At 44.6% G+C, this 27,588-nt stretch overlaps 1 long non-coding RNA gene across 1 annotated transcript; it reads left to right on the top strand.

Annotated features, from left to right (window-relative positions):
* The first annotated feature begins 407 nt into the window (after nucleotides 1-407).
* LOC136573637 (uncharacterized) lies at nucleotides 408-12,161 on the top strand. Its single transcript, XR_010785907.1, has 2 exons — nucleotides 408-538; nucleotides 11,959-12,161. It is a non-coding gene; the product is annotated as an uncharacterized lncRNA (long non-coding RNA).
* The last annotated feature ends 15,427 nt before the right edge of the window (nucleotides 12,162-27,588 follow it).

The following is a 27,588-nucleotide window of genomic DNA, read 5'->3' as shown; positions in this document are numbered from 1 at the left end:
TTACACAAACATAATACAGCTTCACTATTGTGCCACAGTCTGGATGTGGCAATCGTCTGTAATACGGGGATGATGCAGGGAAAAAAATCACTCATGTATATGACCCATTCAAAAGAATGGGGTTCATATTTGTGTGAGATTTGTGCATCTCACAACGCACAAATCTAGCGCAATTTTCTCAGCAGGGTTTCTGCTTATAGCAGAATAGAAACCAAATGGAATGGAAAGAGTGACACAATAGGTACATGGAACTAATTTTGTACACTGGACCAGTCTCTTTTGTTGGCATGTGGGATATAAATACAGCTGGATAAACCAGTCACCCAGGCAGTATCTGAGTCAACAGGTATAAAATGCAAAGTGATGTGATAATAATAGCTAATGAATAGTGCAGCGCCAGGTTTTGTCCCCAGCCTGCCCTGGCCCTGTCTCCTTCCTCCTCCGGTCTGCATATGCATTCTCTCATCCAAGGGTGATTTCCACAGCTTGCATGGAGGGCAGTCATTTTGTGGCATTTCTGGAGAACCCTTTAAAGGAGGTAATGAAACTAGTTTAGAAGTTTTAACAGTTTAGGGTTCCATTGCCAAAGCATGGCATGATGAAATATGACTGCTTTATGACCGACAGTCAATCACCTGCTATTATAGTATATATATATTCTGGCCCCTCCTCTCAGAGGGTGCTGGTTATTCTTTTATGTGTGGAGTTCTGGTCCGGTCTCTGTTTGTCTGCTGATGCCTCTTAGTCGGATGAGTCCCTGGTGTTTATACTGTCATTTTTGCATTATACCACTAATGCTGTGGTATAATTGTTATTAGCATCCCCCTTTTTCCATTCTAGGGACAGTTTAGTTAGCTCCCAGTTTCTTGATGAGAGGGCACCCTCGTGAAGGCGATCACCCTGCTTTTAGGCAGGCTTTTTCCTATATTAGTTAGACCATGTGAGATTTCCCTTCCCCCATTGTTAGTTTCAGTATTGTTAGTTTTGTTTTCACAGTTTTTATATAGTGTGTAATACTGTATATCTGTCCTGTTTGATTAATTGCTATGTCTAGTCCGAACTAGATGTTTTGGCATTTGGCTCAGACGTAACCGTTTTAGACCTATTTATAAAGCACATACATTAAAAAGAATAATCTGTTGCTCCACATTCAACAATGTTGTGTGGCTTAACAAGTAGGCACGTGTCTTAGTCAAAGAGGGATGTGGCTTAATTGTGACAGCGTGCAGTAAAATTGTGGTGCCCCTTCATAAACTCCCTGCTGAAAACATGGGATGGCTTCATGACGCGACATGATCTGGTAAAAGTACCAGGGCCGTGGACACCATTGAGAGGGAATCCGGACTTTCCTCAGGGAGACTCCGGATTACCCCTTCTAGATGACCTGGACGTGAAGTTACCTAGGGTCAGAGATGTGATGGACAGAGAGGGTCTAAAACCGCTAGGCGACCTTTTGGGGACGGGGAATCAGATGACAGGTGCGTGGTTCCAATACTACCAGATAGGCCATTTTATACGATCCTTAGGACCAATATCAGACCTAATGGTACCAAACACACAGTTTGAAATGCTGTGTGAGCAACCTCAGAGGACTAGAGGAGAGATCTCCGCGATCTATGGCTTCTTGGTAGCCGGGGAGGGACTGGACTCCGGAGGGGGGCATAGGAGAGCCTGGGAGAGAGAACTAGGGAGGGAAATATCGGAGGAGGATTGGGACAAAGCCATATGTATGACGCACAAAATGACGGTCTCAAGCAGCCACCAGGAACTTAATTATAAACTATTAACGAGGTGGTATCGGACCCCAGTGAGATTGGCTAAGTACGGAGGGGGGGTATCTGACCTGTGTTGGCGATGTTTAAGGGAGGCGGGCACACTCTCGCACATATGGTGGTTATGCCCCCAGGTTAGGACACTTTGGAGGGAAATAGAAGCACTGTACAATGCACTGAACAAGGGAACCTATACGTGGACTCCTGAGATGGCCCTCTTGTCGATCCTCCCGGGACCACTAAAAAGCCATAGGAAAAGTCCACTTAGGTTTTACCTCCTAGCGATGCGTACAGTGATACCCAGGCTGTGGAGATCCCAGGACCCTCCTACTAAAGTGCAGTGGGTGACCACCCTAGATGAAATAGGCCGCATGGAAGAACTGAAAGCAAGAAACGACACAAAATACCCCGCATATCATGCAATATGGGAACCCTGGCTAACATTTCGTGGCTCTCCAAGATTCGACCAATGGTTGGTGAGTGGAATTCTACCTAGTTAGCGCCAAACTTGAAAGAGGGCAAAGCAGCCCCGGAACCAAGAACCCCCTTCCCCCCTTGTCTCCTACTCATCCTTCTTTCCCCTTCTTAGACCTTGCCGCAACACACGCATATAATCATACGCGGTCAACAGCTTCCATCCTCCGCGCCCCTGCCACCCGTCTACCGTGGGACCAGAGGACGGGGAGGCAACGCCGGAGACTAACCCCCCCCCCCCATGCCTCAAACACTTACGTCCCCTATCCCTAACTCACCTTAGACCCCTTTCCCCCTTTCTCCCTTCTTTACTGTCATAAAGGTTTAACATAGATGATATAAAGGATTGCTGGAAGCACTTACAAGCACAATTAGCAGGGGTCGGTGGGATGAAAAGTTTTATTAGTTCAAACAAGAAGCTCAACAAGCAAGAAAGCAATAGACCATAGTAACGGATGAAAACCAACAAGAGCTATGTTAACCGTTGAAATGCCTTTGATATTGATTGTACTATTGAGTATTGAAAATTAATAAAAATACTTTTATACTAAAATTGTGGTGCCATCTAAGCTAACTAATAGATCGTTTAACCTTAGACAAAAGTTTCTATAATGCTCCAAATTTATCATCCAGCATTTGGCACAGTGATAAATTTGATACATTTCTAGACTGCCAAATCTAAATGTACAATAACTATTAGACAGGATTAGTAAATGCCCACTTTATTAAGACATTTTCAATTACTCAAAGAACATAGGTCTGGTATGAGGAATTACCTTTTAATATTTTAATGTTAAAATTGAATTGACTATTGGGCTTAGATCTGGTTATTTAAAGGGATATTCCCAATATAATGATCATATTTTAATCAACTCATGATGGGCAAACAATGTGATTGTAATGAAACATTTTTCCATGAATTACTAGATATCAACTTTCACATGAAAGTAACTTATGAACTATTGCTGGAGATATGGGCTCCTTCACACGGGCACTGCGATTTTTGTTCACCTGCGTCATGGCTGCAGCTCGGCCCAAAATTGCATGAACGAGAGACAGACATGAGCAAGTCACAGCTGCATCACCCATTTTGTCGCCCATTCAGACAGCCAGGTGCGACGACTATACACCGCAGCCAGGGATACCGTCCAGGGGAGGGAAGGGAGAGAGTTTAGCTCTGCTGTCGGCAAAGCGAGGGGGCAGGAGCTTAGCGAAGCTCGTGTGCTAATCTCCCGCCCCCTCCCTTTGCCAGCAGACGGCAAGGGGACGGAAGGGGGAGGGAGTTTAGCAGAGACGCTGCTAAACTCTCTCCCACCTCACTTTTTCGGCAGCTCTCATAGGCTCCTAGCATATTCTGTCCGAAATATAGATCCAGAACACTATGTGCTATTTTTTCCGGCCAGCCAAATTTACGCAACGGAAAATCGCCCATCTGAATGTATGCATTGGAATCCAATGCATCAGATGGTCACAATTTTCGGCCAGCGTTTTATCCCGTCAAAATTGACACAATAAAACACTAGTGTGAAGGCAGTCTAAGGGCTCTTTCACACGAGCGTGTGCGTTTTTAAGTTCTCTCTGCCGCACTGTAAATTTGCCTGAATGATTGATTTTCCGCGACCAAATCCTGAGCTAGATTAGCGTTTTCTCATCCATTCACATGACCAGGTGCGAGGTTTTTAGCGAAAAAATACACCGCACTCCGGAAAACCCTCGCAAGGCATAGATCCTTGGAACAACTTCAAAAGCCTAAATAGAGGCACCTGCAAGCTTTTCCCTGCATTGGACGCTGCTAAACTGCCTCCCCCTGCCTTTTTTTTCCAGCTCTCATAGGAGTCTATGGGAGCCGCCACCATATATCGGTGAAAACATAGAACCAGAACGATCTTTTTACCCACTGTATAATCCGGGGCACACATTTCGGTCGCGTATGTTCCATTTTTTATGGTGCAACATTTTTACCAGACGCATATTCGCCCATGTGAACAAATGCATTGGAAACCAATGCCTCAGATGGTCGTGTATATCGGCCAAGCGTGAAAATGCGGCCGATATGCGCTTGTGTGAATAAAGCCTAAGACATATCAATATCCTAAGCCACATATTTTTATGCCATAAGGGCCACCAAGGTTGTTTCAATCGGAAAAATACAAATGTTAAACTTCTCTAGTTTCTTAATTAGTTTTATTGTATTGTAGCAAAAAGCAAAACAAACTGAATGTAGTTTAGCTATAAGAGGCATATTTGGTCAAAAGCTGCATTTGTGTAATATGATTGAATTTGTTGAATGCCTATTGTCCACATTGACCAGAAGAAATATACATCAGATTCTTAATGCACTGGTGGGAATATAGTAAGATGGTAAAATGTGCCCATCCCTCATACACTGAGTAAACGGTAATGCTGTTATGGTACAACACTATATAACAAAAGCCTATGTATCATCAATGTCAAGCAACAAGATGGAACTCTAATGGTTGGGTTCCTCATGGTAAGGACTGAAAAGTATCAAAAGTCAAAAAGGGCTCCATAATAACTTACCAATTGTTAAATAATTAATCACATATCAGTAGAAAAAGGATAAGAAAGGGTTACATGTAAAGGTCCTGGTAGCCTAGGGCAATCTTGAGTTTGTGATAGATTTATATGCACCACTTTCAACTTGCTCCTCGAAGTCTAGTTCTTTGGGACCCTTAGAAAATGAATGCCCTGGACAATTGCTAAATATGCCACACCTAAACCTGGTGCTGGTGTTGACGTATGCTGTCATATCCTGACACTGACTATAACCTTAATATTTCATGACAGTTTTAACATTGTGAAATGAGGGTGGGATGCAACAGTCAGCTACCACAAATGATGATTCCTAGGAATCTGGTACACGTATTGCAGTAAAGACTCTTCCTTGTAGGGCTTCCTGAACTTTTCTCTCCACCTCTTCCTTTGTCGTGACTCTCTGAGACCTGATAATTAAAATACTCTAGCTTTAAAATACTGCAGGACTTTCCCCTTGAGATTCCAGTTACATACTATCATCAATTCAATGAGATTTTATATATTAAAAGTACAAAATACCGCACCTCCTACCTTCTTCTTCCTAATCATATACAGGTAGGTTATTGTGTGTAATGTGGTAGTCTGGACTGATCAGTATAATTCCTGCTGTTCACATACATTTTATGAAGTCCACACATGCTGCAATAGCAACAGGTAATTTATTTTCTGATGGTACATATTTTTATTCTATTTTCTATACATGATTATTGGGACAGCAATCTTGCCTATGCAACCATTACAAAAATAGAAAATAATCAAATAATAAAGGGCAAATGTACATAGGGCATATCAGTTGCAGATTGCAAATTCCCAGTCATTGTTACAAGGTTTGTATGAAGAGTCTAACATTGACTTGCAGTAATGCTGCCTTCCAATAGGTGGCGCTGCAGAGATATTGTTCCATCTCTCTTATTTGCATATTACCCAGAGGAGCATGAATGGTCTTATAAGTCTCCTCACTCACCTTCTAGGTGCTCTCCTTAAGGAGGAAAGATAGTGTTCTTGACCCAGTTGCAGATTGTCATCAGAAAATTCTGCAGCAAAATCTGCATCTGTTACATGTGGATTTTATAGTCCATTTGATGGAAATTTCACCCTATGAATTGCAAAATTCACAGAAAGAATCACGTTGCTGTAAATTTCTAAGACACAGGTCAATTTCCTCGTGGAAAATATCCACAAGTATTAGAAGTTTTCACTCCAGAAATGCACAAACACAGCACCCATTATCTAAAAAGTGGATTAGAAAGGGTTAAGTTTGACAATGACAAGAGCCCTCTTCAACTGAACATGAAAAAAAATGGGAGTTTTCGAGAGCTGACACGAGACTGCCAAAACTCAGCTTCGGCCACTTGCCAGGACTTAAGAGCACAGATATCGGAACGCTTTACTGTGGTGAGTATTTTATCATCATACGAGTTCACTGAAGAGGTTCTATGAGAGGAGAAAAAAGTATCTGCTTTTGCTCCAGAAATAGTGCCAGTCTATGTCCATGGGCTGTATTGCATTCACATAAATGGAGCTAAATTGCAATACCAGACAAATCGCTTTACTGTTGCTTTTATTCTAAAGGGTCTTTATTTACTGTGATAGCAGATATGCATAGATTTTTTTATGTTTAGTTGATTAAAAAAAAAAAAATTAAATGTTCTTTTTTCAGGTGTCATATCTGTACAAAAGGGTCGAGGTGCAGTTTTTTTCTGAATATCTTGAACCTGACACATGCAATTTTGAGTCAGTGGGGCCTGCAGGTGCCGCTAGTATCTGTCTATCATACTGGGTGGATTGGGAACCCAAAGTGAAATCTTCTCAACACCCCTCCTTTTCAGGGAACTCACGTCAGCTCAGCTGCGATTAGCTCTGCCCCTTGCCCCAGGTTTTTCAGCAACTGCATTACAGTGAAATTACTAAGTTACATTATCTATTCAGTTCCCTATTCTGACTCTATTTTCTTATTAAACAAAATCCACCATAACTACCCTTTGCTAAATGAGCTGATAGTTAGAACAGTTGCTCTTGACTTGTAGTTAAAGTACCTTTATTCATGTTGAAACATTATTTTCTAAGTTGTTAGGATGAATGCTATATTGCCAATATAGATGTTGTATTGTAGCCAGTACCTATAATCATAACTGAGGTCTTCTATGGCAAGCTCCACAGCTGGTCATCATAAGCCACAGCTTGGTGACTGCCACCTTCAAGGTATACAGGTATATTGTTCTTTTTATTCACTTTATTATGATTGTAGAAAGTTCTTTTCAATAAAAGTGCGTATGTAACCACACTGTTTTATATGGAAATGTCTGGAATTTTAAAAAAATGACTCTGGGTAAAGGGACTAAATACTAAGCTATTGGGTGACTAGGAACTGAACATGTTACGGGCCTATAGACTGAAATATATAGAACAGTCTTACAAGATGATACGATAGCCATACACATAACACTGTCTCACCAACACATGCTACATGATAGTCTCATGGTTTATTTGAACCAGAGAATAGTGTGTAGTCTTGAATTTCCTAAAGATGGGAGGTGCATTAATAATTGGATCACTAGTCACTAGACATAGGAGAAGCCAGAACTCGTACTTACCTCACATACTAGCATACGATTGCCTCCATGCCTCTTGTGTAACCTATTCACTCATCTGTCCCAGGCCAATTAATTAGAGCACTTTCCCTGAATACATTTGGAGGCCTAAGCCTTAGGGTTCACTCACATGGGTGTATAGGGTCTATTTAAGGGTGTATAGGGTCTATTTTTCAAGCATGTAATATGCAGTCCTAAAAGCCCATTGATTTACATTGTTTTTTTATGCATGTGTAACAAAATGCAGCATGCCCAATTTTGGTGCATAATAGGCCCATTATAGGATATGAAGGTTTAATTTATGCAGTAAATATACATGTTTCAAGCGTATTTAATTGTGTACTGTGTATTATGCATGTGAAAAATACACATGTAATATGCAACCACCATACGCCCATGTGGCGCACAGTGTGATGACGCTGACGCGGAGCGATACTCCACCCATTGGTGTGATTAACATGTACAACATATAGGGATTGAGGCGATTGAGTCTATAAACATGATGGGCGGCACTACAATTCTACCAATGATAGACCATTGGGGGTGGTGACTGATTATGCCCACTGTTGATTGACATTGACATTAGCCGCTAGCGATTTGACACCTCATGGATGGGCAGGTATCTGTTTCAGGGGCGTGACTATGTTACCCTTTAAATTTTGAACAACAGTCTCTTTTGGTTATCTCCAGCCTGGATTGCCTGCATGGTTTCATAGGACAAGTGGTATGTACCATACTTACCTACTGTTTTACATGTTTTTTAACTTGTCTTGTTTGTTTATGTTTGTCTGTGCATTTTTTGTGACAGTGTTATTATTATCACTGTTTTTAGGCTTGATAAAGGCAAATTGTTGGCCGAAACGTTGCCTGATACTTGCTCTATGGAACAATAAAGATGTGTATGCTAATTTGAACGATTTTTTGCACCACTTTATGCTGTCACGCTTCTATAAATTGGATTATGCGCAGGTTGACAGTTCACAACCGGATCGTGGCTATTGCATTTGTCTGACTAGACGTGGTTCCTCCCTGTTGTGGAGTTTTTATGCCACATTGTGAGTGCTGTGGGCTTCCATACCTTTACATGTGAGCAAGTCTGTCAGTGTAGGGTTCATCTTCATAAGGTTGCCCTAACATAGAAGATAGGCTCACGCATTTTGATCAAAATGTACGCTGAGACCTTTGCATTGTTATGCAGTTAGTAAATATAGCGGTAATGCAATTTTAACTCAGGTAGTAAATGTTGTAGAGCGTTGTGTTATTGCTTGTACTGGACGGCCTATTAGCATCTACTGCAGATTGAATTCATTTATAGGATGTGCTGGCTAAATTGGATTTTTGCTATATCACATCCTAGAATACCAAGAACTTGTGTGATATCATTGAGGATATGTTTGGAATATTGCTCAGTCTTCACTCACCTGTTTTCCTCTATCTCAATTGTGGGTTGGAGGAAAAATGATTAGACAGTGAAAGAAAGATCAGATGTCTGCCAGCCGTATGATCCAGAAGATGGCGGAGGGATTGTGGTGCCTCAGGCAGGATAAATTCTCTAGTTGTCCCATGTTGCAACACATCTGTGTTGTCATGGTTCAGACTTTACCATACCAGTCAACATCCTGAGAATACATGCTGGTACAATCCCCATTCACTTACTAAGTAAATACTAACAGTCATTCACTCAGTTTACGTTGCCCACCGATACACTCATACACACTTAGTTTTAAAGGGTTGAAGTTCAGTTATATAATTTATCACCAACGCAATTCAAGGAAACTGCATAGATATGTGATTCATTCTTCATTGAAGATGACACACACTTTTCGTTAAAAAAAATCAAGCCCCTAAAAGGAGTTGTCAGTTTGCTGCAAAACTCTGCATGCAGTTACATCTCAGGCAGATATGTAAATGATTAGAGTTGTGGTGTGATTAGATGAACAGTCTTGCCACCTGAGGCCCTAAAAGTGCTTCCACCCTTGGCCTATACAAAGGCCCTCAGAGACTACTTGTGTGTAGCGACCTCTTTTTCCACTTGTGTAGAGCTTGTTGACCACTAGACTCCTCTACAATGCAATCAAAGAGATTTCGGCCAATTGACAGAGTATGAGTGTGGCGCATTATTGTAATATGATAATCTGGATGGTCGTATTGATCAATTGCCACCACCTGGCCCGTTCTGACCAGACTGTTAGGGAATCTTGTCTTATGGCGTCTTCAACAGACCACCAGTAGAAAGGGTTGACAAGCTGCTCCAGCTGTATTGTTGTCCGTCATCCAGAGTCAGGTGGCACCTTCATTACAGGCCCTTGTGTCTGTCTGAACCATTTTCAGGTGAGTAGCTGAAGGACATTTAGTCTCACAGCATACTTTGTACTGCCTTTGACATCTACTGTTGCCTCCATTTGCAATAGTATAGTATAGTGAACAACAAAACTGGACTGCTATGAAGGGGAACCAGGTTGTCTTCAGCAACGAATCCAGGTTTAGTTTGGGCACTGATGTCAGCCATGTCTTGAGACCCCCTCTTCCACCTCTTCAGTTTTAAAGGGATCTGCCTGGCCTGGATTGATCTGTTGGGCCAGGCAGATTCCCAGTAGGCCAGTCAGTCAGTAGGCCAGTTCTCTCAACACAGTACAATCGGCATTGATAATACTACCATGTATTATCAGTGCACTTACCAATACTAGACTGCATGAAGGACCTGTGACATCACAGTTACATGACAATCACAGGTCATTCATCCTACAAGTCATGGAAGTCTACAGAGGAGGTAAGAGAGGAGCTCCTTCTAGCCTCAGCATCACCTACAAATCTGAGGTGAGAGGGAATGGGGACAATGTCAGTGTCAGCAGAGAAGTGATGGTTAGGGGGTAAAATGATACCAGCAAGTGATAAGGAAAGCTAGTTAACAGCCAAATGCCAAAATAATCAGAAAAAGGGAGTGTAAAGCTACAACATTTATTGTGAGTGGCTACAGAGCAGGTGTAATCATTAAAGGGGGATTCCAGGAATTTAAAGGGGTTATCCTGCGCTGAAACAGGTTTTTTTTTTTTGCATAGGCCCCCCATTCAGCGCAGGACAAACCCAAGGGATGTGTTGAAATTTAAAAAAAATTTTTACTTACCCGAATCCCCTCTCTGCAACTTCTTCCTTCTTTGCCTCCAAGATGGCCGCCGGGATCTTCACCCACGATGCACCGTGGGTCTTCTCCCATGGTGCACCGTGGGCTCTGTGCGGTCCATTGCCGATTCCAGCCTCCTGATTGGCTGGAATCGGCACATGTGATGGGGCGGAGCTACGCGAAGCCGCGTAGAAGGGGGCGGAGCCAGAACGCCGCTCGTGCCCGGACCGACCAGAAGGGAGAAGACCCTTCTGCGCAAGCGCGTCTAATCGGGCGATTAGACGCTGAAAGTAGACGGCACCATGGAGACAGGGACGCCAGCGCAGGGAAGGTGAGTATATAACTTCTGTATGGCACATATTTCATGCACGATGTATATTACAAAGTGCATGTATATGGCCATACAGAAGTGTTTAACTTAACTTGTCATCGTGGGACAACCCCTTTAACTATTGATGACCTATCCTCAGGATTCACACCAAAATCCACATCAAAATCCACAGCTGGTTTCAGCCTTTCAGTAGAAAGGGGTGAAGTCTGCTGCAGATCTGCATCAAAGTCCACACTAATGGTGCAAGACATGATCGAAAAGTCTAGTGTTCAAGTCCCATTGAGCTCAGTTGTGTACGGCCACTGATTTTATGACTATGATTCTACCAGATGATATTTTTGTGCACTTTGTTCGGCGTTGCATGCAGCACATTTCTGCCCAGTGCATGGAGCCATATAGCATTAAAAATATGGAATCCGTTCAAGCATCAGTTGTTGTGAAATGCCAGAGGGAAAGAAAAGCCGCACAGCTGGCCATAAAGATATGTGCTGTCAATTTGAACATTATATATGATTCAATGTGAATAGTACAAATATCTCAATAATTTAGTGGCTGGTGCCTAGTACCAAGAGTCTAACAAATAGACTGTATCAAACTACTATTGTAAAGTTCTAATAGTGGGTATAAGTTAGTGCTGATAACAAGCTGAATTGTCACTCTCCTCCTGAGTCTGCAGGACAGGGCATCCATGGTTTCCAAAAAGAATTTCAATTTATTTGACCACAGAACAGATTTTCATTTTAAATGAGCGTTGGCCCAGAGAAGATGCATTTCTGGATTGTCCTCATATATGGCTTCTTCTTTGCATGCTATAGCTTTAACTTGCATTTGTAGATTGCATGGCGAACTGTTTTCACAGACAATGATTTCTGAAAGTATTCCTGACTCCATGCTGTGATTTGCATTACGGACTTATGTCTGTTTTTAATGCAGCGCTACTTGAGGGCCCTTAGATCTTGAGCATCCAATATTGATCATTGGCCTTGTTCTTTTGTGCACATGAATTTCTCCAGATGCTTTAGATGATATTTTATACTGTAGATGGTGGGATATACAAAGTCTTTGCAATTTATGTTGAGGAACATTTTTTAAAAATTTTTCCACAATTTTTAGGTGCAGTCTTTCACAGATTGGGGGAATAAATTCAATTGAAGAATGGAACCAGCACTCTGGAATTTTATACAAAAAGAATCCTCCTCTTTATTCCTCGGTCAAATGCATAAAAAAGCTGCAACGTTTCGACCTGATGCAACAGCTCTTTGTCAAGCATGCTTGTGTTCTGTGTTCTATTGTGAATAAAATATGGTTATATGAGATTTCAAAGTCATGGCATTCTTTTTTCTTTACATGTATTTACATTTTACACAGCATCCCATACTTTTTAAGAGAAGGAGAAATTTTACCACAGCACATCTGCAGGAACCTCCCACCATTGAGGATTTGACTATCAACTGCATTATGTGAATAAAATTAACTTTCTTAATTTACAAAAATAAAATTATCTTTTGTTTCTGGTTTATTCACATTATCAAGATAAATAATAATCATTATATACATTAGTAAGAAAATAATATGTGGCAATGAGTAAGCCTTTAAATTACCTTCCTGGCCGACCATGTGCGTAGTGCGTGGTATAGTACGTCTCAACATTTAGGAATGTGCAACAAGACTGGGCAGCAGACTGATAGTACGTTTAATGTGTTATAATAATGGTGGGTGTTGTTTAATATTTAAGCTATGACATAAGACAGACACAATGGGGAGTCCCCAAGCACTGTCAAGCATTCCTTCCTTTTTAGTATTCCTGTTTTACTTTTCCAGCCATAGAAGTTCTGACTAAACTGGCATCAGAAAGAAATGTGTGGCAAGTTACTACTCTACTTGAAGGAGATGTCCAGCTGTAAACTATTATCAATACTAGAGTGGCAGGGGTCTGATGGCGAGTGGATTTCTACAGGAAACAGACAGCCCTGATCTCACTGCAGTGGTCAGGCTTGGCATGGCAGGCCAAGTTCCTACTGAAGTGAATGGTAACTTGACCTGCAATACCAGGATAGGCCACTGCAGGAGGAACAGAGCTGTGTGTTTCCTGTAGAAATTAGCTCAGTACACTGGCCTGGTGAACAGCTGTTTGGCGAGAGTCCTACGTGACAGAACTTATCAATCTTCTCCTGAGGATAGGCCATCAATAGTTTATAATTGGATTACCCTTTTAAGATCTAGGCTTAATTCAAATTCTTTTGCAATTTTGACAGGGTCAGTATAGGACAAACAGAAAGATCTAAGCAAAAATATATTTACGAATATAGGTGATGGGTTTTGCTATTGCCTTCTGGGAAACTCAGATCTATAAAGTCTACTTAGAGATGACCTCTCAACTATAGAAAGTGTCAATCTATTATGAGGACTCAGTGGTCAATGTGAAAAATGTGGAATTTCAGAAATTGTTCTTATATAGATGGCAACATGGAAAATTTAAAAAAAAAAAATTTTAAAGGGGGTTTTCCATGATTAGAAAAACATGGTTCCTTTCTTACAAAAACACAATGGCAGGGTGGGCAATTGCTATAGGGCTTAAGGGGAATAGGACCTGGCACCTAGCTGTGGAATGCATTGAAGCTGCAGGTTTGAGAGCTGACAGCGGGGAAACGGCTGGGTAATAAAATATAAAACTTACATCCTGGACTCAGAGTATCAGCTACTTTGAATCCATAAGCTTTGCTCATAGGACTAAAAGGCCCTTAGGCTGCCTGTCCACGGGCGTTGCGGAGCAGAAGCCGGCAGATGGATCTCCGACAGTCAGCCTATCTGCCAGATAGGCTGACCGCGGAGGACCGTGAAGAATCACAGATAGGCTGACCGCTCGTGAACAGGGGGAAGTGCTCTCCATAGCAACGCTAAGGAGAGCTTTCACTGCATTCTCCGTGGCCGGATTATCGCCCTGGGAAACACAATGAAAACCCGCCCGTGGACAAGCAGTCTTAGTTAGGGTTTATATCTAACTATGGATGGGGTTTATAAATATGAAAACAAGAAAGCTACAACATTATCTCTTCTCTGAAAGAATTGTTCCATAGATCCACATATTATTAAACCCATTGCTCCTCACATCCTAGTGTGTGTTATGCTGAGCGTCATGTTATTGTAATGAATGTGAATGTGTATCTTATACCCATATATGTGTTCTATCTACTCTAACACTCCTACACTGAGATCATGTTCTACATTTAGTCGCTGCCCTCTGAAGTTTAGGCACTGACAGAAACCTTAAACATGGAACAGGACCAACAATGCTTTCTAAATGCAAGCTTTCTGAATGAACTGTTAGATTAAAATTCTCTCTCCTCAATCATTTTGATTTACTACAGCTTTCTGGAAGTACTTATTACTGAGGTGCCATGCTGCCTGCCTGCTTTAAGGCTGAGACATTAGTCAAGAACAAATTCCTAAACTTTATGTCTTAAATCCTTCTATATGGTTTAGCCTAAGCTAACATTCTTACTAACAGCTCTCTTGTTAGCTCTTTCCGTTTATCTGCTCCTTTTATATACATACATCCCATGAAAAACACGGATATTTGCTTGCCAACGTACGCAAATGTTTTCATGCTTGAAACTGGTGAAGTGGTAGATTATCTGGACAGGTGAAAAATGTAAACATCCCATCAATTAATGGGGGTTTGTTATTTGAGAAGCATTCATTTCCATATCTATCTGTCTATTTATCTATTTCATATCTATGTATCTAATATCTATTTCATACCTATCTCTTATCATCATCTTCTTCTATATATCTATTATCATCTTCTTCTATCCATATATCTAGCATCATCTTCTATCTATCTATCTATCTATCTATCTATCTATCTATCTATCTATCTATCTATCTATCTATCTATCTATCTATCTATCTATCATCACAATCTTCTTCTATATATCTTTCATCATCTTCTTCTATCTATATATCTGTCGTCATCATCATCTTCTAACAATCTATCTATCTATCTATCTATCTATCTATCTATCTATCTATCTATCTATCTATCTATCATAATGATCTTTTATCTATATATCTATCATCCCCTTCTTCATCACTATCATCATCATCTTCTTCTTCTCTCTATATATATTTATCATCATGATCTTCTTCCTCTATCTATATATCTATCATCATCTTCTATCATGATCATCTTCTATCTATATATTTATCATTATGATCTTCTTCATGTATCTATCTGTCATCAATCATCTTTTATATTTACCTATTTACCATCTGGTTAGCTGTAACTAAATATATTCTGAGAGAGCATTTCCTACTTTCCGCCTATGCTCCCACACTTTAGCTCATCTAGCAATTTCCCTTGGCAAACTCACGCAGTATTTATGAAATTGCATCTACTTATGCTGCTGATTGTAAATTGTGCATTTCGAAATTAGCTTAAATGGAAATTTATTATTTTAAGTTAGAATTTAAACTATAAGGGCTCATGTCCACGGGCAAAATAAGAATTAAAATCCGCAGCGGATTTTAACTCTTCTTCTGCCCGCGGATCCGCACCCCATAGGGATGCATTGACCACCCGCGGGGTAGATAAATACCCGCGGATCGTCAATAAAAGAGATTTTAAAAAAAATGGAGCATGAAAAAATCCGGACCATGCTCCATTTTCATGCGGGTCTCCCGCGGGGTCGGCTCCCGCGGGCTTCTATTGAAGCCTATGGAAGCCGTCCGGATCCGCGGGAGACCAAAAATAGGAATTTAAAAGAATTACTCACCCGGAGCGGGCGCTGAAGGTCTTCTCTTCCTCACGGCCGGATATTTCTTGCTTCGGCTCGGCGGATGTGCCCGGCGCATGCGCGCGGCACGTCGGCGACGTGCCGGCGACGTGCCGCCGGCGTGACGAATTCATCCGCCGGCCGAAAATGAAGATCCGGCCGTGAGGAACAGCTGACCTTCTCCGGCCGCTACGGATAGGTAAATGCTTTTAAATTCTTATTTTCAGCACTCATGTCCGCGGGGCAGGAGGGACCCGCTGCAGATTCTCCATGTAGAATCTGCAGCGGATCTGATTTTCCCCGTGGACATGAGGCCTTAGACTATTATACCATTACTTGTATTTACAGTACAACAAGATGGTATTTCCTGTCAGGCACCTATTATGAAATCACATTAGAATTAGAGATGAGCGAACGTACTCGTCCGAGCTTGATACTCGTTCGAGTATTAGCGTGTTCGAGATGCTCGTTACTAGAGGCGAGTACCACGCGATGTTCGAGTTACTTTCACTTTCATCTCTGAGACGTTAGCGCGCTTTTCTGGCCAATAGAAAGACAGGGAAGGCATTACAACTTCCCCCTGCGACGTTCAAGCCCTATACCACCCCCCTGCAGTGAGTGGCTGGCGAGATCAGGTGTCACCCGAGTATATAAATCGGCCCTTCCCGCGGCTCACCACAGATGCATTCTGACATAGCTCAGGGAAAGTGCTGCTGATGCTGGAGCTGCTATAGGGAGAGTGTTAGGAGTGATTTTAGGCTTCAAGAACCCCAACGGTCCTTCTTAGGGCCATATCTGACCGTGTGCAGTACTGTTCAGGCTGCTTTTTGCAGTGTTGCACATTTTTATTTTTTTTTGTATATCGGCCGTGCAGAGCATTGCGTCCTTAGTCTGCAGTAATTTTACATAGTATAGGGCCAGTAGTGCTGAGGCAGGGACAGTGAAAAACGCGAAAGACATATACTGTCTATATAGGCAGTGGGCTTTTCCAAAAAAATTTGGGAAAAAAAAATATTTGGGCTGCCTGTGACCGTCCTGACTGTACGGCGTCTCTGCTGGGGGTAGTAGTCCTAATTAATACGCAGCCAGCTAAGTGTTACAGCAGGCTTGCGCAAAATTCTTTCCTGGCTCTGCTGTGCATTCCGTAAGCGAAGTCAGCCTCCAACCACAGGCCAATAAGCGGCACATTTAATTACAGCGTTCTGTTTCTGCACTACTGGTAATACACCATGCTGAGGGGTAGGGGTAGGCCTAGAGGACGTGGACGCGGGCAAGGACGCGGAGGCCAAAGTCAGGGTGTGGGCACAGGCCGAGCTCCTGATCCAGGTGTATCACAGCCGACTGCTGCGGGATTAGGAGAAAGGCACGTTTCTGGCGTCCCCACATTCATCTCACAATTAATGGGTCCACGCGGTAGACCTTTATTAGAAAATGAGCAGCGTGAGCAGGTCCTGTCGTGGATGGCAGAAAGTGCATCCAGCAATCTATCGACCACCCAGAGTTCTGCGCCGTCCACTGCTGCAACTCTGAATTCTCTGGCTGCTGCTCCTCCTTCAGACCGACCGCTGGCTTGCGCCGCTGAGCCTCCAACCGGGCATGGTCGTGTGTGACAACGGCCGTAACCTGGTGGCGGCTCTGCAGCTCGGCAGCCTCACGCACGTGCCATGCCTGGCCCACGTCTTTAATTTGGTGGTTCAGCGCTTTCTGAAAAGCTACCCACACTTGTCAGACCTGCTCGGAAAGGTGCGCCGGGTCAGCGCACATTTCCGCAAGTCCAAGACGGACGCTGCCACCCTGCGGACACTGCAACATCGCTTTAATCTGCCAGTACACCGACTGCTGTGCGACGTGCCCACACAGTGGAACTCTACGCTCCACATGTTGGCCAGACTCTATGAGCAGCGTAGACCTATAGTGGAATACCAACTCCAACATGGGCGGCGTAGTGGGAGTCAGCCTCCTCAATTCTTTACAGAAGAGTGGGCCTGGTTGGCAGCCATCTGCCAGGTCCTTGGAAACTTTGAGGAGTTTACCCAGATGGTGAGCGGGGATGCTGCAATCATTAGCGTCACCATTCCTCTGCTATGCCTCTTGAGAAGTTCCCTGCAAAGCATAAAGGCAGATGCTTTGCGCTTGGAAACGGAGGCGGGGGAAGACAGTATGTCGCTGGATAGTCAGAGCACCCTCCTGTCTATATCTCAGCGCGTTGAGGAGGAGGAGGAGGAGGTGGAGGAGCATGAGGAGGAGGGGGAAGAGACAGCTTGGCCCACTGCTGAGGGTACCCATGCTGCTTGCCTGTCATCCTTTCAGCGTGTATGGCCTGAGGAGGAGGAGGAGGATCCTGAAAGTGATCTTCCTAGTGAGGACAGCCATGTGTTGCGTACAGGTACCCTGGCACACATGAATGACTTCATGTTAGGATGCCTTTCTAGTGACCCTCGCGTTACACACATTCTGGCCACTACGGTTTACTGGGTGTACACACTGCTCGACCCATGGTATAAGGAGAACCTTTCCACTCTCATACCCGAAGAGGAAAGGGGTTCGAGAGTGATGCTATACCACAGGACCCTGGCGGACAAGCTGATGGTAAAATTCCCATCCGACAGTGCTAGTAGCAGAAGGCGCAGTTCCGAGGGCCAGGTAGCAGGGGAGGCGCGGAGATCAGGCAGCATGTACAGCACAGGCAGTGGAACACTCTCTAAGGCCTTTGACAGCTTTCTGGCTCCCCAGCAAGACTGTGTCACCACTCCCCAGTCAAGGCTCAGTCGGCGGGAGCACTGTAAAAGGATGGTGAGGGAGTACGTAGCCGATCGCACCACCGTCCTCCGTGACGCCTCTGCCCCCTACAACTACTGGGTGTCGAAGCTGGACACGTGGCCTGAACTCGAGCTCTATGCCCTGGAGGTGCTTGCTTGTCCTGCGGCTAGCTTCCCCAGACTTTTCTTCTCCACCAGCGGACAGCAGCGATACCTAAACAATACGTAGGCTGCACCCGCGGATGGAAGCATCGTTCTCTATCACCATCAAAAACGGGGACCTTTTAGCTTCATCAATCTGTGTATTATATTCATCCTCCTCCTCCGGCTCCTCCTCCTGAAACCTCACGTAATCACGCCGAACGGGCACTTTTTCTTAGGCCCACAAGGCTCAGTCATATAACTTTTGTAAACAATGTTTATACATTTCAATTCTCTATTGAATAAAGCATTCAAACTTGCACCTGAACCAATTTTTATTTTAACTGGGCTGCCTACAGGCCTAGTTACAAATGAAGCCATATTAACCAAAGCGATTAATGGGTTTCACCTGCCCTCTTGGTTGGGCATGGGCAATTTTTCTGAAGTACATTTGTACTGTTGGTACACCAATTTTTTGGGGGCCCTCGCCTACATTGTAATCCTAGTAATTTTTAGCCCACCTGCATTAAAGCTGACGTTACCTGGGCACTGCAATGGGATATATTTATGTACCGTCGGTGGGTTCCAGGGAGCCACCCATGCTGTGGGTCCACAGGGAGTTGTAACTGCATGTGTCCACTTCTAAAGAACACCAGTCTGACTGGGGCATGCAGTGTGGGCCGAAGCCCACCTGCATTTAACATGACATTACCTCAGCTGTGATGGGCAATGCAATGGGATATATTTATGTACCACCGGTGGCTTCCTGGCACCCACCCATGCTGTCGGTCCACACGGAGTTGTAACTGCATGTGTCCACTTCTAAAGAACCCCAGTCTGACTGGGGCATGCAGTGTGGGCCGAAGCCCACCTGCATGTAACATGACATTACATCAGCTGTGCTGGGCACTGCAATGGGATATATTTATGTACCGCCGGTGGGTTCCAGGGAGCCACCCATGCTGTGGGTGCACACGGAATTCCCATTGCAAAGTTGTACCTGCCTGTGACTATTTATAAAAAAATGCGGTCTGACTGGGGCATGCAGACACCTTGACAGAATGAATAGTGTGTGGTACATAGGTTCCCCATTGTTATGCCCACGTGTGCAGCTCCAGATGGAGGTGGCACAGGATTGGATTTCTCATTGCTTCTGTACAGCATTGTGGGCTATCGCCCCGCCCCTTTTAAAGAGGGTCGCTGCCTAGCCGTGCCAACCCTCTGCAGTGTGTGCCTGCGGTTCCTCCTCATGGCAGATGCACTTAAAAATAGACATGAGGGTGGTGTGGCATGAGGGCAGCTGAAGGCTGCGCAGGGACAATTTGGTGTGCGTTGTGGACACTGGGTCGTGCAGGGGGGGTTGGGCAACATGAAACCCAGGAGAAGTGGTAGCGGAGTGTCATGCAGGCAGTGATTGTGCTTTGTTGGAGGTAGTGTGGTGCTTAGCTAAGGTATGCATTGCTAGTGAGGGCTTTTCAGAAGTAAAAATTGTTGGGAGGGGGGGGCCCACTCTTGCCGCTATTGTGGCTTACTAGTGGGACCTGGGAACTTGAGATGCAGCCCAACATGTAGCCCCTCGCCTGCCCTATCCGTTGCTGTGTCGTTCCCATCACTTTCTTGAATTGCCCAGATTTTCACAAATGGAAACCTTAGCGAGCATCGGCGATATAAAAAAATGCTCGGGTCGCCCATTGACTTCAATGGGGTTCGTTACTCGAAACGAACTCTCGAGCATCGCGAAAATTTCGTCCCGAGTAACGAGCACCCGAGCATTTTGGTGCTTGCTCATCTCTAATTAGAATGTATCACTGAAATCTTAAAGTGCCCTATAAACAACATTCCTGATATTTTTAGACAAAGTCCTAATTTAAGCTCATTACATATGCAATGTTTATCACCTAGATTTTTGCACGTAAATGGAAATGTCTCAGTGGAATAACCTAATGTAAATTGGTTTTTATATATATATATATATATATATATATATATATATACACTATTTGTCAAAAGTTTTAGAGCACCTCAATTTTTCCAGTTTTATTGATATTTAAACAGTTTAATGTCTCAAATGTACTCTGAAATGAAAACAAAGAACACAAACAAGTTCAGATGAATACAAACAATGGGTTAACTTTGTTTCACCAAAAGAAATTTAGATTTTTGACTCTTCAAAGTGGTCTCCTCTAGCTGATATAACAGCTTTACACAATCAAGGCATTCTATCTATAATTGCATTCAGATATTGCTCAGAAATTTCCTCCCAACACTGTTGCAGAAGTTCCCACAAATGTGCTGCACTTGTAGTTTGCTTTGATTTTCACCCTTCTGTCCAGCTCATCCCAGCTGAACGGGGTTTAAGTTTGGAGACTGTGTAGGCCTTTCCATTCTTTGAATCCTTCTGGCTTCTTGTTGATTTCTTAAGTAGTTCTGACATGACCTAGAAGTATGTTTTGAATCATTGCCTTGTTGTAATATGAACCCCTAACCAACTAGTCGTACACCAGAGGGTATTGCCTGGAATATCAAAATGCTGTGATAGCCCTTTTTGTCCAGTGTGCCAATCACGCTGTACAAGTTGCTAACTCTGGATCCAGCAAAAAAAGCCCCAAACCATCATGTTTCCGCCTCCATGTTTGACAGTTGTTGTTACACACTCAGGAATCATCTTTCACCTGCTGGATGGCATACAAAAACTCTATGTGATTTATAAACGATATCAAATTTTGATTCATCAGTCCATAAGACCCTATTCCACTCTTCAGTAGTCCACTGGAGGTGCTGCTTGGCCCAGGCAAGTCCTTTTTCTATTTTGCAATCTTAGCAAAATAGCCTATACTTCTAAGGGTTATAATTGGCTGCCTGTCCTCTTTGGTTAATCGCCTTTTGTTACCATTGTGATAGCAATTTGCTCAAAAGGAGTAAAACTATCCAAATCCTGCCCTAGAAGGTGCTGTAATGCAGTTTGTTCCAATACTAGTTAGAATCAGAGGGTTTGAAAGTAATCTACAAACACCTATAAGAATAGTTTGCATCCAACGTCACACCATAATTTCCTTTCTGTGCATCAGAGTAGCTGTCCTTGACATGTTCCTTGAAAAAAATCACTTTGGCTAAAATCATAAATTCAGACTATTGTTGTGTTTTAGATTGAAGTTTCATAATATTTTTGTGTTTCTAATTTACTTTTGAACCACTTCACGTTATTTGCTGGACTTTGTTAATGTCAAAAATAAGTGGAAAATGTTGGTGTTCTAAAATTTTGGACCAGTAGCGTGTAGTCATTTGGAACAGACTGCACTAAAGCACCCTCTAGGTATATATGTATATATACAGGGGGTGGACAAAAATGTGGAAACACTGTATGAAGTGCATGCCTTAAGTTACATGGGATTATAAATCATATTTCACAATACTCCCAATAAATTTAAACTATATCAAAAGGGCAGCTCAGCGCTAATGATAAAAATCCTATGCGGATCCCTCCTGATGGTCCAGGATTCATACATGTGTACTACAATGGATTTAGTAGGCGGTGCTGTAGTTCTTGCTATATATAAGGGGTGGACAAAAATGTACACATTTACAGCTAATTTTATATACATATATATAGCTGTAAATGTTACGTAAGGACTAGAGATGAGCGAACATACTCGCTAAGGCAAACTACTCGAGCGAGTAGTGCCTTATACCTGCCCACTCGTCTCTAAAGATTCGGCTGCCGGCGCAGGTGAGAGGTGAGTTGCGGGGTTGAGCAGGGGGGAGCGAGCAAGAGAGATCTCCACTCCATTCCTCCCCGCTCTCCCCCGCCCCCCGCTGGCAGCCGAACCTTTAGAGAGGAGCAGGCAGGTACTCGCATAAGGCACTACTCGCTCGAGTAGTTTGCCTTAGCGAGTATGCTCGCTCATCTCTAATAAGGAGCATTGAGTTCATCTTAAAATTGTACACGAAATTCTTCAGACAATGTTACATATTCAAATTATAATTACTAAAATGTTAATCAAGAACTAACCACCAAGAGAGAATAAAAATATCCACATTTTATTAATCATTCATTAAACACTTTATAGTTATAATTTGTTATCACGAAGCATTTTACAAATCCACACAGTGAGGGTAGACCCCATATTGTGGGTGCAGCAGTAACCATATCTCGTATCCTTTTTAGCCAAATAACCTGGCGTATATCTTTGAGAAGGGACATAGAGCTGGCGGGATGCGTTTGCCTTTTCATGTATTGAATGCACTGGGGGAAAAATTATTCTTACTAAGTTCGGCGTCACATATGTCAGGTAGAGATGAGCGAACGCGTTCGTCCGAGCTTGATATTCGTGCGAATATTAGGGTGTTCGGGATGTTCGTTATTCGTGACGAACACCATGCGGTGTTCTGGTTACTTTCACTTCCTTCCCTGAGACGTTAGCGCGCTTTTCTGGCCAATTGAAAGACAGGGAAGGCATTACAACTTCCCCCTGCAACGTTTAAGCCCTATACCACCCCCCTGCTGTGAGTGGCTGGCGAGATCAGGTGTTCGCCTAATATAAAAGTCGGCCCCTCCCGCGGCTCGCCTCAGATGCGGTGTGAGTTAGATGAGGGACAGTGCTGTTTATACCGGAGCTGCTGTAGGGAAAGAATTGGTAGTTAGTGTAGGCTTCAAGACCCCCCAAAGGTCCTTATTAGGGCCACTGATAGCTGTGTGTTGGCTGCTGTTAGCAGTGGGATTTATTTTTTCTCAAAATCGCCTCTGCAGACCGTTGCACCTGGCATTAGGGACAGAAGTGCTGCATAGGCAGGGAGAGTGTTAGGAGTGAGTGTAGCCTTCAAGAACCTCAACGGTCCTTTCTAGGGCCATATTTATCCGTGTGCAGTACTGTCCAGGCTGCTGTTGGCTGTGCTGCATTTTTTTTGGGCTTCTCAAAATCGCCTCTGCAGAGCATTGCACCCTCCATTGATACTGCAGGGAAAGAATTGTATAGGCAGGGCCACAACACAGTTATTATTCATAGAATATACGCAGTGCTGCCTGTTGGTGGGAAAAAACTGAAAAGAAATCTATTTGTCCAGCCTGTGTCCGTCCTTACGCCTGTGGAGACGTGTGAGCTGCGTGAAAAACATTGCTAAATCATACGCAGCCAGCTACGCTTTACTGCTGGGTTCGCCATTTGCTTTCCTTAATTGGGAAAAAAAATACCTGCTCTCCAAGAGTTATAATAACTCTGCTACCCTCACGTTCTGTGACACATAAGCAGGGACACAGCGCAGTTATTAAACTTCGCAGGTTCATTGAATATACGCAGTGCTGCCTGTTGGTGGGAAAAAACTGAAAAGAAATCTATTTGTCCAGCCTGTGTCCGTCCTTACGCCTGTGGAGACGTGTGAGCTGCGTGAAAAACATTGCTAAATCATACGCAGCCAGCTACGCTTTACTGCTGGGTTCGCCATTTGCTTTCCTTAATTGGGAAAAAAAATACCTGCTCTCCAAGAGTTATAATAACTCTGCTACCCTCACGTTCTGTGACACATAAGCAGGGACACAGCGCAGTTATTAAACTTCGCAGGTTCATTGAATATACGCAGTGCTGCCTGTTGGTGGGAAAAAACTGAAAAGAAATCTATTTGTCCAGCCTGTGTCCGTCCTTACGCCTGTGGAGACGTGTGAGCTGCGTGAAAAACATTGCTAAATCATACGCAGCCAGCTACGCTTTACTGCTGGGTTCGCCATTTGCTTTCCTTAATTGGGAAAAAAAATACCTGCTCTCCAAGAGTTATAATAACTCTGCTACCCTCACGTTCTGTGACACATAAGCAGGGACACAGCGCAGTTATTAAACTTCGCAGGTTCATTGAATATACGCAGTGCTGCCTGTTGGTGGGAAAAAACTGAAAAGAAATCTATTTGTCCAGCCTGTGTCCGTCCTTACGCCTGTGGAGACGTGTGAGCTGCGTGAAAAACATTGCTAAATCATACGCAGCCAGCTACGCTTTACTGCTGGGTTCGCCATTTGCTTTCCTTAATTGGGAAAAAAAATACCTGCTCTCCAAGAGTTATAATAACTCTGCTACCCTCACGTTCTGTGACACATAAGCAGGGACACAGCGCAGTTATTAAACTTCGCAGGTTCATTGAATATACGCAGTGCTGCCTGTTGGTGGGAAAAAACTGAAAAGAAATCTATTTGTCCAGCCTGTGTCCGTCCTTACGCCTGTGGAGACGTGTGAGCTGCGTGAAAAACATTGCTAAATCATACGCAGCCAGCTACGCTTTACTGCTGGGTTCGCCATTTGCTTTCCTTAATTGGGAAAAAAAATACCTGCTCTCCAAGAGTTATAATAACTCTGCTACCCTCACGTTCTGTGACACATAAGCAGGGACACAGCGCAGTTATTAAACTTCGCAGGTTCATTGAATATACGCAGTGCTGCCTGTTGGTGGGAAAAAACTGAAAAGAAATCTATTTGTCCAGCCTGTGTCCGTCCTTACGCCTGTGGAGACGTGTGAGCTGCGTGAAAAACATTGCTAAATCATACGCAGCCAGCTACGCTTTACTGCTGGGTTCGCCATTTGCTTTCCTTAATTGGGAAAAAAAATACCTGCTCTCCAAGAGTTATAATAACTCTGCTACCCTCACGTTCTGTGACACATAAGCAGGGACACAGCGCAGTTATTAAACTTCGCAGGTTCATTGAATATACGCAGTGCTGCCTGTTGGTGGGAAAAAACTGAAAAGAAATCTATTTGTCCAGCCTGTGTCCGTCCTTACGCCTGTGGAGACGTGTGAGCTGCGTGAAAAACATTGCTAAATCATACGCAGCCAGCTACGCTTTACTGCTGGGTTCGCCATTTGCTTTCCTTAATTGGGAAAAAAAAATACCTGCTCTGCCACAGTTAATAACTCTGCTACCCTCACGTTCTGTGACACATAAGCAGGGACACAGCACAGTTATTAAACTTAGATAATTCATTCACTAGAGGCAGTGGGGCCTTTCGTTTTCCAAAAAGGGCAAAAATTATATTTGGCCTGCAGTCTTGCGCCAATTTATTTCCTGCCTGGGAAATCTAATCACTGGTAATACAGCATGCTGAGGGGTAGGGGTAGGCCTAGAGGACGTGGACGTGGACGTGGCCGAGGACGCGGAGGGCCAAGTCAGGGTGTGGGCACAGGCCAAGCTCCTGATCCAGGTGTGTCGCAGCCGACTGCTGCGCGATTAGGAGAGAGGCACGTTTCTGGTGTCCCCACATTCATCGCCCAATTAATGGGTCCACGCGGGAGACCTTTATTAGAAAATGAGCAGTGTGAGCAGGTCCTGTCCTGGATGGCAGAAAGTGCTTCGAGCAAGCTATCATCCACCCGCAGTTCTGCGCCGTCCACTGCTGCCAATCCGAATCCTCTGTCTGCTGCTCCTCCTTCCTCCCAGCCTCCTCACTCCACTACAATGACACCTGCTCAGGAGCGGGAACACTCCCAGGAACTGTTCTCGGGCCCCTGCTTACATTGGGCAGCAGCGGTTCCTCTCCCACCAGAGGAGTTTATCGTCACTGATGCCCAACCATTCGAAAGTTCCCGGGGTCCGGGGGAAGAGGCTGGGGACTTCCGCCAACTGTCTCAACAACTTTCTGTGGGTGAGGAGGACGATGACGATCAGACACAGTTGTCTTGCAGTGAGGTAGTAGTAAGGGCAGTAAGTCCCAGGGAGCAGCGCACAGAGGATTCGGAGGAAGAGCAGCAGGACGATGAGGTGACTGACCCCACCTGGTGTGCAACGCTTACTCAGGAGGACAGGTCTTCAGAGGGGGAGTCAAGGGCATCAGCAGGGCAGGTTGCAAGAGGCAGTGCAGTGGCCAGGGGTAGAGGCAGGGCCAGACCGAATAATCCACCAAGTGTTTCCCAAAGCGCCCCCTCGCGCCATGCCACCCTGCGGAGGCCGAGGTGCTCTAAGGTCTGGCAGTTTTTCACAGAGACGCCTGACGACCGACGAACAGTGGTGTGCAACCTTTGTCGCGCAAAGCTCAGCCGGGGAGCCAACACCAACAGCCTCACCACCACCACCATGCGCAGACATATGATGGCCAAGCACCCCGCAAGGTGGGACAAAGGCCGTTCACCGCCTCCGGTTTGCACCCCTGCCTCTCCCCCTGTGCCCCAACCTGCCACTGAGATGCAACCCCCCTCTCAGGACACAGGCACTACCGCCTCATGGCCTGCACCCACACCCTCATCTCCGCTGTCCTCGGCCCCATCCAGCAGTGTAGTTCAGCGCACCGTTCAGCCGTCGCTTGCGCAAGTGTTCGAGCGCAAGCGCAAGTACGCCGCCACGCACCCGCACGCTCAAACGTTAACCGTCCGCATCGCAAAATTCATCAGCCTTGAGATGCTGCCGTATAGGGTTGTGGAAACGGAGTCCTTCAAAAGTATCATGGAGGCGGCGGCCCCGCGCTACTCAGTTCCCAGTCGCCACTACTTTTCCCGATGTGCCGTCCCAGCCCTGCACGACCACGTCTCCCGCAACATTGTGCGCGCCCTCACCAACGCGGTTACTGGCAAGGTCCACTTAACAACGGACACGTGGACAAGCACAGGCGGGCAGGGCCACTATATCTCCCTGACGGCACATTGGGTGAATTTAGTGGAGGCTGGGACAGAGTCAGAGCCTGGGACCGCTCACGTCCTACCCACCCCCAGAATTGCGGGCCCCAGCTCGGTGGTGGTATCTGCGGCGGTGTATGCTTCCTGCACTAAACCACCCTCCTCCTCCTCCTACGCAACCTCTGTCTCGCAATCAAGATGTGTCAGCAGCAGCACGTCGCCAGCAGTCGCTGTCGCGCGGCGTGGCAGCACAGCGGTGGGCAAGCGTCAGCAGGCCGTGCTGAAACTACTCAGCTTAGGAGAGAAGAGGCACACGGCCCACGAACTGCTGCAGGGTCTGACAGAGCAGACCGACCGCTGGCTTGCGCCGCTGAGCCTCCAACCGGGCATGGTCGTGTGTGACAACGGCCGTAACCTGGTGGCGGCTCTGCAGCTCGGCAGCCTAACACACGTGCCATGCCTAGCCCACGTCTTTAATTTGGTGGT

Source organism: Eleutherodactylus coqui, chromosome 7 (assembly GCF_035609145.1).
Source record: "Eleutherodactylus coqui strain aEleCoq1 chromosome 7, aEleCoq1.hap1, whole genome shotgun sequence".
Lineage (NCBI taxonomy): Eukaryota > Metazoa > Chordata > Amphibia > Anura > Eleutherodactylidae > Eleutherodactylus > Eleutherodactylus coqui.
This window is presented reverse-complemented; position numbering and strand designations above follow the sequence as displayed.